Source organism: Salvelinus alpinus, chromosome 28 (genome assembly GCF_045679555.1).
Source record: "Salvelinus alpinus chromosome 28, SLU_Salpinus.1, whole genome shotgun sequence".
Classification (NCBI taxonomy): Eukaryota; Metazoa; Chordata; class Actinopteri; order Salmoniformes; family Salmonidae; genus Salvelinus; species Salvelinus alpinus.
In genome coordinates this window covers 5,347,218-5,366,206 of record NC_092113.1, presented here as the reverse complement: position 1 = coordinate 5,366,206, position 18,989 = coordinate 5,347,218, and the positions used below count along the sequence as shown (strand labels likewise).

Genomic DNA, 18,989 nt, shown 5'->3' with positions numbered 1-18,989 from the left:
TTAAACAAATCCATTCAAATTCAAGTGCAGTCTCAAAAACCATCAAGCGCTATGATGAAACTGGCTCTCATGAGGACCGCTACAGGAATGGAAGACCCAGAGTTACCTCTGCTGCAAAAGACAAGTTCATTAGAGTTACCAGCCTCAGAAATTGCAGCCCAAATAAATGCTTCATAGAGTAACAGACACATCTCAACATCAACTGTTCAGAGGAGAATCAGGCCTTCATGGTCGAATTGCTACAAAGAAACCACTACTAAAGGACACCAATAATAAGAAGAGACTTGCTTGGGCCAAGAAATCTGTCCTTTGGTCTGAATTTGTGTCTTTGCGAGACGCGGTGTGGGTGAACGGAAGATCTCTGCATGTGTATTTCTCACCGTAAAGCATGGAGGAGGAGGTGTTATGATGGAGGGGTGCTTTGCTGGTGACACTGCCTGTGATTTATTTAGATTCCAAGGCACACTTAACCAGCATGTTTCCCACATCGGTCTGCAGCGATACGCCATCCCATCTGGTTTGGGCTTAGTGGGACTATCATTTGTTTTTCAAAAGGACAATGACCCAACACACCTCCAGGCTGTGTAAGGGCTATTTTACCAAGAAGGACAGCGATGGAGTGCTGCATCAGATGACCTGGCCTCCACAATCCCCCGACCTAAACCAAATTGAGAATGTTTGGGATGAGTCGGACCGCAGAGTGAAGGAAAAGCAGCCAACAAGTGCTCAGCATATGTGGGAACTCCTTCAAGACTGTTGGAAAAGCATTCCAGGTAAAGCTGGTTGAGAGAATGCCAAGAGTGTGCAAAGCTGTCATCAAGGCAAATGGTGGCTATTTGAATATAAAATATATTTTGATTTGTTTAACACTTTTTTTGTTACTACATGATTCCATATATGTTATTTCATAGTCTTGATGTCTTCACTATTATTCTACAATGTAGAACATAGTAAATATAAAGAAAAACCCTTGAATGAGTAGGTTTTCTAAAACTTTTGACCAGTAGTGTATATACAGTGGGGAGAACAAGTATTTGATACACTGCCGATTTTGCAGGTTTTCCTACTTACAAAGCATGTAGAGGTCTGTAATTTTTATCATAGGTACACTTCAACTGTGAGAGACGGAATCTAAAACAAAAATCCAGAAAATCACATTGTATGATTTTTAAGTAATTAATTTGCATTTTATTGCATGACATAAGTATTTGATACATCAGAAAAGCAGAACTTAATATTTGGTACAGAAACCTTTGTTTGCAATTACAGAGATCATACGTTTCCTGTAGTTCTTGACCAGGTTTGCACACACTGCAGCAGGGATTTTGGCCCACTCCTCCATACAGACCTTCTCCAGATCCTTCAGGTTTCGGGGCTGTCGCTGGGCAATACGGAATTTCAGCTCCCTCCAAAGATTTTCTATTGGATTCAGGTCTGGAGACTGGCTAGACCACTCCAGGAACTTGAGATGCTTCTTACGGAGCCACTCCTTAGTTGCCCTGGCTGTGTGTTTCGGGTCGTTGTCATGCTGGAAGACCCAGCCACGACCCATCTTCAATGCTCTTACTGAGGGAAGGAGGTTGTTGGCCAAGATCTCGCGATACATGGCCCCATCCATCCTCCCCTCAATACGGTGCAGTCGTCCTGTCCCCTTTGCAGAAAAGCAGCCCCAAAGAATGATGTTTCCACCTCCATGCTTCACGTTTGGGATGGGTTCTTGGGGTTGTACTCATCCTTCTTCTTCCTCCAAACACAGCGAGTGGAGTTTAGACCAAAAAGTTATATTTTTGTCTCATCAGACCACATGACCTTCTCCCATTCCTCCTCTGGATCATCCAGATGGTCATTGGCAAACTTCAGACGGGCCTGGACATGCGCTGGCTTGAGCAGGGGGACCTTGCGTGCGCTGCAGGATTTTAATCCATGACGGCGTAGTGTGTTACTAATGGTTTTCTTTGAGACTGTGGTCCCAGCTCTCTTCAGGTCATTGACCAGGTCCTGCCGTGTAGTTCTGGGCTGATCCCTCACCTTCCTCATGATCATTGATGCCCCACGAGGTGAAATCTTGCATGGAGCCCCAGACCGAGGGTGATTGACCGTCATCTTGAACTTCTTCCATTTTCTAATAATTGCGCCAACAGTTGTTTCCTTCTCACCAAGCTGCTTGCCTATTGTCCTGTAGCCCATCCCAGCCTTGTGCAGGTCTACAATTTTATCCCTGATGTCCTTACACAGCTCTCTGGTCTTGGCCATTGTGGAGAGGTTGGAATCTGTTTGATTGTGTGTGGACAGGTGTCTTTTATACAGGTAACGAGTTCAAACAGGTGCAGTTAATACAGGTAATGAGTGGAGAACAGGAGGGCTTCTTAAAGAAAAACTAACAGGTCTGTGAGAGCCGGAATTCTTACTGGTTGGTAGGTGATCAAATACTTATGTCATGCAATAAAATGCAAATTAATTACTTAAAAATCATACAATGTGATTTTCTGGATTTTTGTTTTAGATTCCGTCTCTCACAGTTGAAGTGTACCTATGATAAAAATTACAGACCTCTACATGCTTTGTAAGTAGGAAAACCTGCAAAATCGGCAGTGTATCAAATACTTGTTCTCCCCACTGTATATATTTTGTTTCTTTTTCTGAACATATCACTCCTCCTTCCTGATGATGTCTCTGTTGAGCTCTGTGTGCATGTGTGTGCCTGCGTCTCTCTCTGAATTTGCTATATGTGACACAAAGGGACACACCTTGCTACCCTCTGTGCAGGCGAGGGGGTACGGGATCTGTCGGCACTCTGCCAGGGCACAGGGGTACACTGGTGGTGCCCACATCTCAGGAGATCTAAGCTCACCATGTAACACTAGAACCACACAGAAGGGAGGGGTGAGGAAGGAAGAGGAGAAATCTGGTGTAGATGGAGAAGGAAAGAGAGTTTGAGATACAGGCATGGAGAAAATAAAATATATGCTAGAGGGAAAGGGAGCGAGATGTACATTTTGTGGATATGTACTGTAGAGAGCGAGAGAGAGAGTGTGAGGAAGAGTGGTGAGAATGAGAAATGAGACAGACATGGGTGTGGGTATTGAGGGAGAGAAGAGGAGAGGTGTCACTGTGAAGGAGAGAGCGGTGACGGGATGGTGGGCTGTCCTGGGTTATGTGGGCTGTCCTGAGTGAAACCTAGTAGGTGACAGTGAAACAGATTCCTCTTCGGAGAGACAGTCTGTCAGAAATAGCCTGCCATTGTTGCTGTGTTTATCTCAGCAAACGCACAGGGAAACCCCCTGAAGAATGCGAGGGCCTAGCTCCAACAACCTGCTTCAACATGCAAGACAGACATGTCTGTTATCCAGAGCGGGGCCTGTCATCTTGTTCCAGACGCACTATCAAAGCAGACTGCAGAAGCTACTGCCGTCTCAGTTGGTTTATCCTGCACTGTGTCTGAATCAGTTTAATGACTGTGTAGTGGCACAATAAAATTCAAACCCATGATCATATTCTGAAACCTAGTATTACAGGCAGAGAAGACAAAAACCTCACACACAGAAAATAATAGAATATTTGGAAGGATGCATCAAATGTCTGTCCAAATTTTAAAGTGCAAATATCCATTTGGAAAACAACCTTTTGTCCGGCAATATTGTCCCGTATCTCCTTAAACCCTTGTTAGTGGAATTAAATAATTCCTCTAATATACTCATTCATTAAATTCAATCTGTCTATTTATAAGAATTTGTAAGATACTTATTAACATAAAATAGACAGGATACAGTCTTATTAAAATTACATAATAGTGTTTATTCTCGGAGCACGCTGCCATTTGATCATAAACACAGGCTTATATACAAGATATGACGTCATAGGTTACAGAATAAGTCTCATTGTCCTGACAAATAGAAAACAGGTTCAAAAGTTAATTCCAACTTCACGGCACACACACATGACACATAATATAATCAATTATCCTGAAGGCTCACTATAATTTATTACCACTTTAGCAGACAACTCAAGATAATGGAAGACCTAAAAAGTTACCCACAGCCTTATCTAAACATCTCAGGGCTAAGTTGGGTCAGTTCAACCATAGTTTAACGACCCTTTCTGCTTATTTTATGACCCACAACACAAATCTCTTTTCACCAGGCGTGCAGAGTTCAATTAGTTATAGTTTTATCTAAAAGCTAGAATTTGTTTTAACTATTTATTAACAAAATTCCTAACAACCCTTCTACCAAATTGTCTGGTCCACTCTTTGTCATCCCATTCTGCCTCTGTTGAAACAGAAGCACTAGCAGCATACTTACTCTCTCCTTCATCCTTGGTGTTTGATGGTTTTTCCATCGATCTCTGACACAGACCAGGCTATTTGCAATAGCAGGAACTGAGGAACTTTCCCAGAGTCCTCAACCACCTCTGGAGTGACAATGACACATGACACTTCTCCACAAATGTGAGAAATACTTTAATTGGGAAAGAATAACAACCACTGTGTCAATTAGTGTAAAACGCACCGAGATCTGGGAAGAGTATTTAACCCTTTGACACGTACCAACACATGGGTGTGATCATTCTATAGTGGTCCCTGCAGCGTACGCTCAAACCAGTGTGATTAGAACGCTTATTTTGATTGACGCAACAATGAGCGTTTGAGATGGCCACACTGTTTTTTCACTGAAACATTTTGCACAAACACACTCTTTACAACGTTAGTGTGACGAGTTTATTTTTGGATGCGATAGCTACATTAGTCCTAGCGATAACTGAGAAAAGATTGATGTTACACAAGCTGTCATATATAGCTAACTCTCGGCTGACAGAAACCATAATATGAATTAGCTAATAGCAATTACTATTTACAATTAATCTGGTGACCTTACCATTGATCGAAACAATAGAGTAAAACACTTTCTAAAAATCAAAAGTAATCCGATGATGGGTAGCGAGCCACCATGTTTGTTTTTTCACGTCAACCAAAGATGATAAGAGATGAGTTTGGTCTGTTTGCAGTATACATGTTGAAGGGGGTGTGTCGTCTACCATCATTCACTTCCCTTCATTCACTTGCGGAAGTTTACTCGAAACATGAGTGAGCCATCCCTTCACCTCATGTTTCGAGTAAACTTCCGGAAGTGAATGAAGGCAAGTGAATGTCCAATAACTATGCTTCAAATGTTGATTTCATACATTGTGACAACAAGGACACATCATGAGAATGACAGTAAGTGTTCAGATAAGCATGAGATTCCTTTTTCTCACCCTATTTGTTGAAAATTGGTTATCGGTGGAATTATCGTTCGATACCGATGTAGCAGGAAAAAGACAATATCAGACGATAATATCGGTAAACCGATATATCGGCCGGGCTCTAATCCGATGATATCACTTCAGAAAGAGTAACATCAACCCTATGATATCACTTCAGAAAGAGTAACATCAACCCTATGATATCACTTCAGAAAGAGTAACATCAATCCTATGATATCACTTCAGAAAGAGTAACATCAATCCGATGATATCACTTCAGAAAGAGTAACATCAATCCGATGATATCACTTCAGAAAGAGCTACATCCAATTCCAGTTATATAATTTCAGAAAAATATGAAATACTTTACGCTTCCCTTTGCATAGTCTTCTAGCCTGGTAGCTAGCTGTGCTATTCCCACAACATTCTTGCAGAAAATCCATTATAAGGTGATCATATCTTAGTGTAATGGGGTGTATGGCTATAGGATAGATTACATTACAGTCAATTCTGCTTAATAAGATTTACATATAAAAGAACCAAATAAATGTAGAGGCCAAAAAATGTGGGACCAACTAACATTTTAGCCTACTTTGCTTGTACAAATAAATTTGTCATAAGAATCAAAAAATGATTCAGTACATAATAAGTGATTCTTATTGTATTTACTAACCCCAGTTCAGGCTCTGAGGGAATGGATTACATTAGCTGGCTCCTCTGTTTTAAGAGTGTGCTTTTTATTATCAACTTAAATCTATAGCTTCAGTATAATGGCAATTTCCAGCCGGTGACCCTTGTGCAGTGTTTTGAGTTCAAGATATATTGTATGAGTTAATGCATTACACTATTTCTAGATGAAAAAGTATGCAAATGTCCCAAATAGTTATATTCGGTAATGCTCTATTTGGAAATAAAATGTTCATTGGAACATTGATGGATAGAAAGCCGGCAGACACTCAAGGTCCAGCGGCTGAGAACCAAGCATTGCCTGATTACATTTCTTTCCCTTGAGAATGTTTGTGGGACTCAGCCCAAATGAGTACTTGACCGGCCCAGCTTTGTAAAAAGTCAACCCCTTGAAGGACCCTTGTGGCAATAACAGTCTCTGTCTAGAGAGCTGGCCACCTGCCAGCACTTGGCTAACTGACATTAAAACAGTTCCAAGTGCTTCTAATGATTGAAAACTAAGGGACCCTTGTCAGGGGGGCCAGTGGTACGCTGTTGAGCCAGTCATTAGGGAAGACACCAGAAATCAGATCACTCACTCACTCACTCACTCACTCACTCACTCACTCACTCACTCACTCACTCACTCACTCACTCACTCATTCAATCACTGACTCTTCGCTAGCTCTTAGGATTGCACCCCCTATGGCTGTGAAGGTCATGGAATTTTGGATGACGGTAATTGGCCAGACAAAATATTTTGGGGGATGCACATTTTCTCCTTTCCTCCGCTCCTGACTGCATGTGCTGCCATATAAATAGAATGAATAGAACCGGCGCCCCCATTCAAGTCAATGGTGGCATAATGGGTGGGGACAGGCAGCCATTGCGAGTGTATCCATAGGCGCAAAGCAGGAAGTAAGAGCAGGAAGTAAATGCAGGACATGTACCCATCAATATGTGATGTGATTTGTTGATTCAACAACTGACATACAAAAAATAAATTCCATTGTATGAGCCACATCAGTTAACGTCATTTGAATGAACATTCTACATTACCATGGAAATTATTGCATCACAATACCAGGCAGCCATTGCAAGTGTAACCATGAGTTTACCAGTCAAATTGCCAGGGTTAGAGGTTCCAAGCCCATTCTATTCATCGTTTGCTACAACACCTTGCTAATTTCAGCAAGGGGCAACAAAGTTTGTTAAGAGTCCATGTTATCGCAGAAACGGACTCAACCTCACAAATGCCAGGCCGTCCCATCTTCAGTCAGCTGTTTGTTCCGGAAAAAAAGAAACTGCCCCTACCCCTAAGTCAGACGCACGCGTCTGTCTGGACCAGGAGGTTTTTTGAGAAGTCTGGGGTGACGAATACCGGGTGCGAATATAGTGCGTCCTTCAGGGCTTGGAACGCTGCCTCTGTGTCCTCCATCCATCGCACCGTCTGCGGTAGGCGTGCCTTTCTTTAGGTCTGTGAGGGGAGAAGCTATTGTGGCAAAGTTAGATACAAATAGTAGTAGCCACATTTCCCCGCCCGATTCAATATCCCAGGTACTCCACCTCGGCGTAGCCCAGCTTGCACTTCTTGGGGTTTGCGGCCAGCCCCGCATCCCTTAGTGCATCCACCACCGCTTGTAACCTACAGAGAGATGGAACTCCCTACTGTCTCTGTGCACGATTATATCATCCAAATTAGCAGCAGCAGGCGCGGGATGCCGTCCATGAGTCGCTGGAAGGTCGCTGGCGCCATGTGAAGCCCCAAAGGAAGAACCTGGTAGTGATAGCCCACCCTGGGTGTAGAAGTCCATCTTCTCCTGGGAGTCTGCTGCCAGCGGGCACCTGACAGTATCCCTAATGTCAGGTGAAGGGTGCTGACTTATCTCGCCTTCCCCAAGCGGACGATCAGTTCGTCCATCCAGGCATGGGGTATGCGTCGACTTTACTGACCTCGTTCAGGCCCCGGAAGTTGTTGCAGAAGCAGACGGTTCCGTCCGGTTTCGGTACCGGCACTATAGGGCTAGACCACTCACTGTGGGACTCCTCCAGTACCCCCATCTCTAGCATTGTCGTCAATTCCCACTGGACCACCGCCCTCCGGGCTTCTGGTATCCGGTATGGCTGTTTACGCACTTTTTCTGCCGGATATGTGTGGAAATCCCGCTATGACCTCTGACTAACCATCAAACAGGCAAAGCGTCAATACAGGACTAAAATCGAATTGTACTACACCGGCTCCGACGCTCGTCGGATGCGGCAGGGCTTGCAAACTATTACAGACTAGAAAGGGAAGGACAGCCACGAGCTGCCCAGTAACACTTGCCTTCCAGACAAGTTAAATTACTTCTATGCTCGCTTCGAGCTGTTCCAGACGACTGTGATTACGCTCTCCGTAGCCGATGTGAGTAAGACCTTTTAAACAGGTCAACATTCACAAGGCCGCAGGACCAGACAGATAACCAGGATGTGTACTCCGAGCATGCGCTGACCAACTGGCAAGTGTCTTCACTGACATTTTTAACCTCTCCCTGTCTGAGTCTGTAATACCAACATGTTTCAAGCAGACCACCATAGTCCCTGTGCCCAAGAACACTAAGGTAACCTGCCTAAATGACTACCGATCCGTAGCACTCACGTCTGTAGCCATGAAGTGCTTTGAAAGGCTGGTCATGGCTCACATCAACACCATTATCCCAGAAATCCATTTTGCATACCGCCCCAACTGATCTACAGATTATGCAATCTCTACTGCCATTTCCCACCTGGACAAAAGGAACACCTATGTGAGAAGGCTATTCTTTGACTACAGCTCAGCGTTCAACACTATAGTGCCCTCAAAACACATCACTAAGCTAAGGACCCTGGGACTAAGCACCTCCCTCTGCAACTGGATCCTGGACTTCCTGATGGGCCACCCCAGGTGGTAAGGGTAGGTAACAACACATCCGCCACGCGATCCTCAACATGGGGGCCCCTCAGAGGTGCGTGCGTACAGTCCCCTCCCTGTTCACTCATGACTGCACGGCCAGTCACGACTCCAACACCATCATTAAGTTTGCCGATGACACAACAGTGGTAGGCCTGATCACCGACAACGATGTGACAGCCTATAGGAAGGAGGTCAAAGACCTGGCCGTGTGGTGCCAGGACAGCATCCTCTCCCTCAACGTGATCAAGACAAAGGAGATGATTGTGGACGACAGGAAAAGGAGGACCAAGCACGCCCCCATTCTCATCGACGGGGCTGTAGTGGAGCAGGTTAAGAGTTTCAAGTTCCTTGGTGTCCACATCACCAATAAACTAACATGGTCCAAGCACACCAAGATAGTCATGAAGAGGGCATGACAAAACCTATTCCCCCTCAGAAGACTGAAAATATTTGGGATGGGTCCTCAGATCCTCAAAAGATTCTACAGCTGCACCATCGAAAGCATCCTGACTGTCACGTTCCTGACCTGTTTTTCCTTTTTCTTGTATTTATTTAGTTGGTCAGGGCGTGAGTTGGGTTGGGCTGTCTATGTGTGATTTTCTATTTTGGGGGTTTGTGTTCGGCCTGGTATGATTCTCAATCAGAGGCAGCTGTCAATCGTTGTCCCTGATTGAGAATCATACTAAGGCAGCCGGGGTTTCACGTGTGTTTTGTGGGTGTTTGTTCTTGTGTCAGTGTTCCGCCACACAGGACTGTCACGGTAGTTATTTTGTATCGCATATTGTTTTTGTTAATTATTAAATCACTATGGAAACTAACCACTCTGCGTATTGGTCCGATCCGTCTCGCCTCTCCTCGTCCGAGGAGGAGGATTACGACTGCCGTTACACTGACTGGTTGCATCACTGCCTGGTATGGCAACTGCTCGGCCTCCGATCGCAAGGCACTACAGAGAGTAGTGTGTACGGCGCAGTACATCACTGGGGCCAAGCTTCCTGCCATCCTCTATAGTAGGCAGTGTCAGAGGAAGGCTCTAAAAATTGTCAAAGACTCTTACCACCCTAGTCATAGACTGTTCTCTCTGCTACCGCTTGGCAAGCGGTACCGGAGCACCATGTCTGTCACGTTCCTGACCTGTTTTCTGTTGTTTTGTATGTGTTTAGTTGGTCAGGACGTGAGCTGGGTGGGAATTCTATGTTGTGTGTCTAGTTTGTCTGTTTCTATGTCCAGCCTAATATGGTTCTCAATCAGAGGCAGATGGTAATCGTTGTCCCTGATTGAGAATCATATATAGGAGGCTTGTTTTGTGTTGGGATTTTGTGGGTGTTTGTTACCTGTCTCTGTGTTTGTGTTCTGCACCAGATAGGTCTGTATCGGTTTTGCACATTTGTTATTTTGTATTGTTGTTTGTAGTGTTTCACTTGTTCTGTATTAAACATGTTGAACACTAGCCGCGCTGCACTTTGGTCCAATCCTTGCTACTCCTCTTCGGATGAAGAGATGGAGGAAAGCCGTTACAATGTCTAGGTCCAAGAGGCTTCTAAACAGCTTCTACCCCCAAGCCATAAGACTCCTGAACATCTAATCAAATGGCTACCCAGACTATTTGCATTGCACCCCTCTTTTACGCTGCTGCTACTGTCTGTTTATTATCTATGCATAGTCACTTTAATAACTCTGTACCGGTACCCCCTGTATATAGCCTCACTGTTGTTATTTTACTGCTGCTCTTTAATTATTTGTAACTTTTTTTTTTTTATTCCCTTAGAACTGCATTGTTGGTTCAGGGCTTGTAAGTAAGCATTTTACTGTAAGGTGAAATGTATTTGGCACATGTGACAAATATAATTTGATTTGATTTGATATGTTCCACGAGATCCTTTCCTCCCGGCGCCTCGGAGAACACGGCCGTATTCCGCTGGACCAACTGTCGGAGCGCTTGTCGTTTGGTCGGGCTTAGGTCTTCCCCCATGGAAACTTCGACAGAGGGTGGGTTCTGTGGTGGCCGGTTCCACGTTGCACACAGCGCCGCTCGTGTGTGCCACCTCTTCACTAGGTTCACATGGTAAAGCTGAAGGGTTTTTTTCTGCCCCGGTTGGCGGACATAATATTTGACGTCGCCTACCCGCTCAACGATGTCGTAGGGCCTATACCACGTAGCCAGGAATTTGCTCTCCATGGTGGGGATCAGCACCAGTACCTTTTTCATTGCGCCTGGGCCATGTGCTCCCTCACCACTGGCCAAATTGACTTCATCCTCTCCCTCATCTCCTCCACATTTTCCACCACGCTGCGAAGGGGGATCGGTTGGTTCTCCCAGACCTCTTTGGCTAGGTCCATCAGTCCGCCGGGCCGACGGCCATACAAGAGGGGAAGAACCCAGTGGACGCTTGGGGTACCTCGCACTCCGAGTACATCAGGTGCGGCAGCTCAATTACCTTTTTCAGCACCTGCTTTAGGGTCTTATTGAAGCGTTCGACTAGACTGTCCGTTTGTGGATGGTACACACTGGTCCTCACCTGTTTGATTCGTAAAAGATTGCTGGCACCGCTTTCATTACACAAGATATAAATGCGGTGCCCTGGTCCATCAAGATTTCCCGCGGGATACCCACCCGACTGAATAGATGGAAGAGCTCCCGTGCGATACCTTTCGCTGCCTCCATGTGTAACGGGATCGCCTCTGGATACCAGGTGGCGTAATCCACGATTACCAGGATTTATTGGTGTCCCCTCGTGGTCTTCACCAATGGACCCACCAGATCCATCACCACCAGCTCAAACAGCACCCCTATAACGGGCAAGGGAATCAAAGGGTTTCTGTAATGTGCCCTCAGGGCTGTGATCTGGCACTCCAGGCAGGTATGACAGTAGTTCTCCATGGTGCGCTTGACTCCGGGCCAGTGGAACTGATTTCCTATACCCAGGTGTGCCCCGAGCAGGTGGGGGTGTGCGAGCTGCAAGACAGTACTAACATACTGGGTATGAGTGACAAGTCTTTCGTCTCCCCATTGTCCTTTACTACCTGATACAATAAATTATGCATGATGTCGTAGTATGGGTAGCGCCACTCACTTACCCCAGGTAACAGTGTGCCATCCACCTTGATCACCTGGCTCCTCGCATTCGAGAGGTTGGGGTCCTCTAATCTGGCTGTCCCGAACTGGCCCGTGAGGATTCCCGTTTCTGGTGCCTCCACCTCCATAAAGTGGAGCCTGAGGTCCTCCTCGGACGATGGCTCGCTTCCCGGCGCAGGGTCGTCTCCCTCCTCCTGGTCCGACTTGGGCCCAGTGGACATCTCTCACAGCAGGGCTTGGGTTGCGCAGGTGACCATCCATTTTCCTCTTCTTCCTACCTCGTGTGCGCGCTTCCCCAGGTCTCTCCTCCACAGTGCCTGGAAGAGAGGGAAACCTCTACCGAGGAGAATGGGCACAGGCAGGTTACCAATGGCCCCCATGCGCATCTGTCACTCCCCCTTGGGGTTATCCACACCGGCACGGTTGGGAACCGCTTTCTGTCCCCAGGACACCATTGTCTCCTCATCCCCCAGTTTGTCTTTCCTCTCTCGTGTGAGCCCACTGCATTTAGGCCAGGGTCAGAGCGCTGATGTCAACACCATCAATTCGTACTAGAACCATCGAAGATGCCATCTCAGTGTGCGCCGGCTCACTGCACTCACAGCAGCTCCTCTGATCTGGGTCTAGCAGCGGATGTCGTCGTCGGTTAGGGTCGCCCTCCTGCTTCACGGCTGGTTCCGTCCGGGCCCCCTTCAGCCCCTCACCTCTCTCAGTGCTTTTCTTCCCCCTCCCCCCGTCCGTTCTCTCTGCCCGGGCCCCTTTCAGCAGATGCTGGGTGTTCTGGTGGGTCTCCACCATGGTCAGCAGATCCTCCAGGCTTTGGGGGCTCTGCATGCTTGCCGCCTTCTTCATCTCATAGGGGAGGGCCCGAAGATACCGTTCCAGGACGACCTTATCGATTATCGGCAAGGACATTACGTCGGTCAGTAGCCAGCCCTTGGTAAGGCGCACCAGGTCGCTCATCTGAGCGTGGGGAGAGATGGTGTAGTCAAAGGCCCAGTTGTGGACGGCGTGCGAGGCTGAATCAATAACGGCTCAGGATCTCACATTTGAGTCCCTCATAATTTGCTGCCTGGTCGGCGTTCAAGTGAAAGTTGGCCTTCTGGGCCTTCCCGGAGAGGTAGGGTGCCAAAAGGCTGGCCCACTTGGGCCATCCTTCCCTCTGTGCCGTCCTCTTGAAGGTGCACAAAAAACTATCCACGTCATCTTACTCCATTAGCTTGACCAGGAACTGATTCGGGCTAGACTCCTGAGCCATACCACCTTTCCACTGGGCTACCTCTGCTACCAGTCTGAGGTTTTGTTGGCACTGCTCCTCCAGCACTTGCTCCTGGAGAGCCTGTTGCTTCTGCTGGCTGATGATAAACTGAGCCACCAGTTCCTCCATGGTAATCTCCGTACGCTTGACCCCACAACACCCAAAGCTACTGAGTTGTCCATATTCTCCACCATATGTGGTAAACCATGGGGTGTTGGGTTGAGCACACAGAGATGGACAGAGAGACAGGGAGGTTCTAGTCAGAAAACACAACTTTACTAGGCAATAAAAATAAACATAACAACAAAATAACTTAAGGTCGGCTCGGTCCTTCTTCTCATTTAGGCTCCGTGCCTCCGGGAGCTTCATTCCCCTCTGTAGGCTCACTCCTTAACTCTCACTTTTTCTCCCTCGCGGTGTGCCATGGTGCTCCCTTTATGTGGCTTACATGGCTGATTGGCAGTCTCCCCTAATTACCCCTACTTGGTGCCATCAGCGTCGGGTTGCCCAGCCCGGGTACTCCCAGCAGAGAGAGCCAACTTTGCGGCACGTACCTTCTTATCCCCAATCCCCAGGGTAGATCTCCAGAGATACCGCAACATTTATTTCATTTTCATGACGGCCAGGTCTCAGGCTGATGTGGTGTTGAGTCCCAAGTTGTGTAGGTCGTCCTCCAAATGGTTGGATCACCTGGCTCTTGTCTTCCTCTTGAGCGTGGACAGTTGGGAGATGGCTCATGATCTCGAGGGTAAGATGTAAAATGTCCATGAGCTCTGCCAAGATTGCCATGTCGTCCGGTTAGTCCAGGTCAGAGAAGCTGAGGCTCCCATAGCCGGTCCCACATATACTTTGGGCGACAGTCCTTAGGTGAGACCTCTATGGATGATCCAAAAAAGGTCAAAAAATTATGTTCATTAAAATTCTCCAGTTAGAAGTCAGCCCAATCTGCTAATGAGAGATAATTAATACTACACTTGGAAAACTCATCAGATTCATTGAGTTGTTTCCATAGAAATGAGAACACTGAAACACTTCTGGCAAACTTTATTATAAGCAATAAAGTTAACAATAACAATAGCCATTTAGGCCTTCATTGGGTATAGAGCAGAGGTGGGACCAAGTCATTGTTTTACAAGTCACAAGTAAGTCTCAAGTCTTAGCACTCAAGTCCCAAGTCAAGACAGGCAAGTCTGAGTCAAGTCTCAAGTCAAGACCGACAAGTATCAAGTCAAGTCTCAAGTCCTAAACTTTGAGTTTTGAGTCCTGAACAAGTCATAATGTGCTCTTCACCAAATGTAATACCATTTCATATTTTTACCAGGGGTAATAGTTAGTATATTACATTTACGCAAATCATGAATGCTTTTAAAATATCTATATATTTATTACTTTCCAATAAACGTTATACATGGGTAGCCATGAGAAAGACCCCCCCCCCTCTCTCTCTCTCTCTCTCCTACTCTCTCTCTCTCTCTGTGACAGCGGGAGAGGCGTGGTAGGCTGGGTCGGGTGGTTGCATAGAAATACATCACCTACAACAGCCTTTGCCGTGTAGAATAGAGAATCGAGTACAGATCTATATATTGCATTTCTATCCGGAAAACTATCTGAATGCGGTGCCTCAGATGAAATAAGCCGCCGTTCTTCATTCATTATCAATGGCGAAAGCTCAAAACTGCGGCGGACAGCAGAGAGGGGGATGGTGGGATTTGTGTGAAGCATAAACACAATCAGAGGTTCAAGCACTCGCCGTAATCAGCAGGTTAGGAAGAGTACACAACCATTCTAGGAGGCACTCTGCCACAAATGTGCTCATTTTATCTTTTCCAGCTCCAAACAGCGTGGTGGCGAGTCAATCTGCAAGTCTAATCTAGGCAAGCAGTGAGGAGCGCACATAACAATACAGGCTCCAGACATCACAAGCCAGCAAAAAGAAACTCATGAAACAAGTTACACACACTCATAAACACACAACCTTGTGTGATGGATAGCTGTCGGCTATATTAGCCACGATTTACCATTCTTTGTGCAGCCTCAAATGTTGAACAAAGTTGGACATTTTTTGCGCCTCCGTCTGTAATTTTCTTCCCGCATGTTTTACAAGTTGCGATCCGTTTTTTGTTGATACAGCGTCGTTTTTATATCCGAAAATAATAATTTTGGGTTTTGGGTATCATCATTCCAAGGGCTCCATCTGAATTCACCCGCCGACGTTCCTCTGCACTGCCACGCACAATTGGATTGGCTGCTGTCCGATTCAAACTGTAATCCGTTAAATGAAGAGTGGATGCGCTGCACACTTTTAAAAAGCATAATTTTGAATATTTGGGCTTGGGGAGGGTATCAAGTCAGGTCGAGTCAAGGCTCAACTCCAAGTCAAGTCACGAGTCATTGGTGTTATAGTCAAAGTCGAGTTGCAAATCATCATATTTGTGACTCGAGTCTGACTCGAGTCCAAGTCATGTGACTTGAGTCCACACCTCTGGTATAGAGCCTACTAAACTACTGCAAAGTTTGATTGACAGACAACTTTGTATAAAAAAGTTAACAATCTACCTAGATTCAGATAATAGGTAACATAATGTGGTTACCTAATGGCTGTAATATTAGAGAATTTGACATTACTTCTGTAAGTGCAAATACAGTACAGTGAAAAAGTATTTGCCCCCTTTCTTATTTTCTCTATTTTTACAAATAACAAAAAAAATGGATACTTATTTTATTTATTTAATTAACAAAGTTATGCAACATCCAATTCTGTGTGAAAAAGTAATTGTCCCCTTACAGTCAACTGGTTGTCACCTTCAGCTGCAACGACTGCAACCAAATGCTTCCTGTAGTTGTTGATCTGTCTCTCACATCGCTGTGGAGGAATTTAGGCCCAGTCTTGCATGCAGAACTGCTTTAACTCAGCGACATTTGTGGGTTTTCAAGCATGAACTGCATATTTCATGTCTTGCCACAACATCTCAATTTGGATTAGGTCTGGACTTTGACTAGGCCATTCCAAAACGTCAAATGTGTTGCTTTTTAGCCATTTTCATGTAGACTTGATTGTGTGTTTTGGATCATTGTCTTGCTGCATGACCCAGCTGCGCTTCAGCTTCAGCTCACAGACGGATGGCCTGACATTCTCCTATAGAATTCTCAGATACAGAGCAAAATTCAAGGTTCCTTCTATTAAAGCAAGTTGTCCAGGTCCTGAGGCAGCAAAGCATCCTCAAAACATCACACTACCACCACTATGCTTGACCGCTGGTATGAGGTTCTTACTGTGGAATGCAGCGTTGGGTTTGCACCAGTCATAATGGGACCCATGTCATCCAAAAAGTTGACTCAAATTTGCCAAAAAGCACCTGGGAGCACCTGGGTGGTTATCAAGGCTCTTGGAAGAATGTTCTATGGACAGGTGATTCAAAGGTGTAACTTTTTGGATTACAGGAAGCGTTTGGTTGGAGTCATTGCAGCTAAAGGTGACACAACCAGTTATTGAGTGTAAGGGGGCAATTACTTTTTCACACAGGGGCATTGGGTGTTGCTTTGTTTACACTTTGTTTATGAAATAAATGACATGTATGTAATTGTTGTGGTATTTGTTCACTCAGGTTCCCTTTATCTAATATTAGGTTTTGGTTGAAGATCTGATAACATTCAGTATAAAAAATATGCAAAAGCAGAGAAAATTTGAAAGGGGGCAAATCATTTTTCAAGGCACTGTAGATGACTAGAATTGGCACCCTGGGCCTAGTTTTATTTACTGTATTTGTGGGCAGTCCTGATTCTTATAGCACCCCTTAGTTAATGTTGCAAGTGGAAAATGTGACCACTTTTTGTACCTCACTAATAAATTATATTACAAGACTATCTGGTAGCTTTTTTGGCCATGGCACAGTGACACGCACACAGCCATCACAGCCAAAACGAACAAAAACAAACTAAACTAGATTCCACTGTGGTAAAGAAGGAATTCCCCCCCAAACATCGCTCTGTCTCCCTCCAGTGCTGCTCTAACATGGATTGGGGCTAAGGGAGTGTTATTATTGTCAGGATGAGCCCAGAGGTGATATGAAGTTTATTATTAACAGAATGATAATTACATAGGACAACTTAACATACTGTATGATGACTGACTTGCCCAAACTACCTCTAACATAATCACCACTCTGATGTTATTATATATCAGTCTTGCACTGTGCACTGTGACATAAAATAGATCCATTATAACACTGGGAAGTAGGAACACTGGGAACTCGTACATTCTTTGGTGTTGATTCAGTGCAGAGCAGCGTAAAAACCTCTCTGCGCTCACAGGAAAATGAACTGCTGTTCCAAATTCGCTCCATTTATTAAAATCACAATTGAACTAACACCCATCTATTTTTGGGACTACCTGGACCTACCAATTGGTTTTTAAGTATTGAAACCAAACCTTATGGATTTTAATGAAAAGTATTTGAATAAACATGAAAAAGCGAATATAAGAAGCAAACATAATTTCAAATAGGCTACATGTTATATTAAACAGCATATACAGTGCATTCGGAAATGCACTGTTACGTTACAGCCTTTTTCTAACCCGATTTTTTTTTTTATCCCTCATCAATCTACACACAATATCCCATAATGACAAAGCGAAAAAAAGGTTTTTAGAAAATGTGCATCCTGTTTCCATTGATCATCCTTGAGATGTTTCTACAATTTGATTGGAGTCCACTTGTAGTACATTCAATTGAATGGACATGATTTGGAAAGGCACACACCACAGTTGACAGTGCATGTCAGAGAAAAAGCCATGAGGTCGAAGGAATTATCCATAGAGCTCCGAGACAGGATTATGTCGAGGCACAGATCTGGGGAAGGGTACCAAACATTTTCTGCAGCATTGAAGGTCCCCAAGAACACAGTGGCCTCCAACATTCTTAAATGGAAGAAGTTTGGAACCTCCAAGACTCTTCCTGGAGCTGGCTGCCTGGCCAAACTGAGCAATCGGGGGAGAAGGGCCTTGGTAAGGGAGGTGACCAAGAACCCGATGGTCACTCTGACAGAGCTCCAGAGTTCCTATGTGGAGATGGGAGAACCTTCCAGAAGGACACCCATCTCTGCAGCACTCCACCAATCAGGCCTTAATGGTAAAATGGCCATACGGAAGCCACTCCTCAGTAGAAGGCATATGACAGCCCGCTTGGAATTTGCCAAAAGGCACACTAAAGGACGCTCAGACCATGAGAAACAAGATTATCTGGTCTGATGAAACCAAGATTGAACTCTTTGGCCTGAATGCCAAGCGTCACGTCTGGAGGAAATCTGGCACCATCCCTATGGTGAAGCATGGTGGTGGCAACATCATGCTGTGGGGATGTTTTTCAGCGCCAGAGACTGGGAGACTAGTCAGGATCTAGGGACAGATCAACAGAGCAAAGTACAGAGAGATCCTTGATGAAAACCAGCTCCAGAGCGCTCAGGGCCTCAGACTGGGCGAAGGTTCACCTTCTGACAGGACAACGATCCTAAGCACACAGCCAAGACAACGCAAGAGTGTCTTCGGGACAAGTCTCTGAATGTCCTTGAGTGGCCCAGCCAGAGCCCGAACTTGAACGTGATCAAACATCTGTAGAGAGACCCGAAAATTGCTGTGCAGCGACGCTCCCCATCCAACCTGACAGAGCTTGAGAGGCACCGTAAAGGTCAGGAGCCAGACAGGGAGCCCGGGAATGAATGAAAAGGAATTATTTAGGCTATATTATTTCAGTTATTTCAAGGCTATAGCCTACAAATAAATACATTTTGAAGCATTTGCGAGTGTGACACAGTAGGCT

General features: G+C 45.4%; 1 protein-coding gene across 1 annotated transcript in view; it reads left to right on the top strand.

Annotated features, from left to right (window-relative positions):
• Positions 1–18,989, top strand: part of LOC139556988 (semaphorin-3F-like) — a 106,804-nt gene that overhangs the window by 40,394 nt on the left and 47,421 nt on the right. The gene's annotated exons all lie outside the window — the stretch shown is intronic.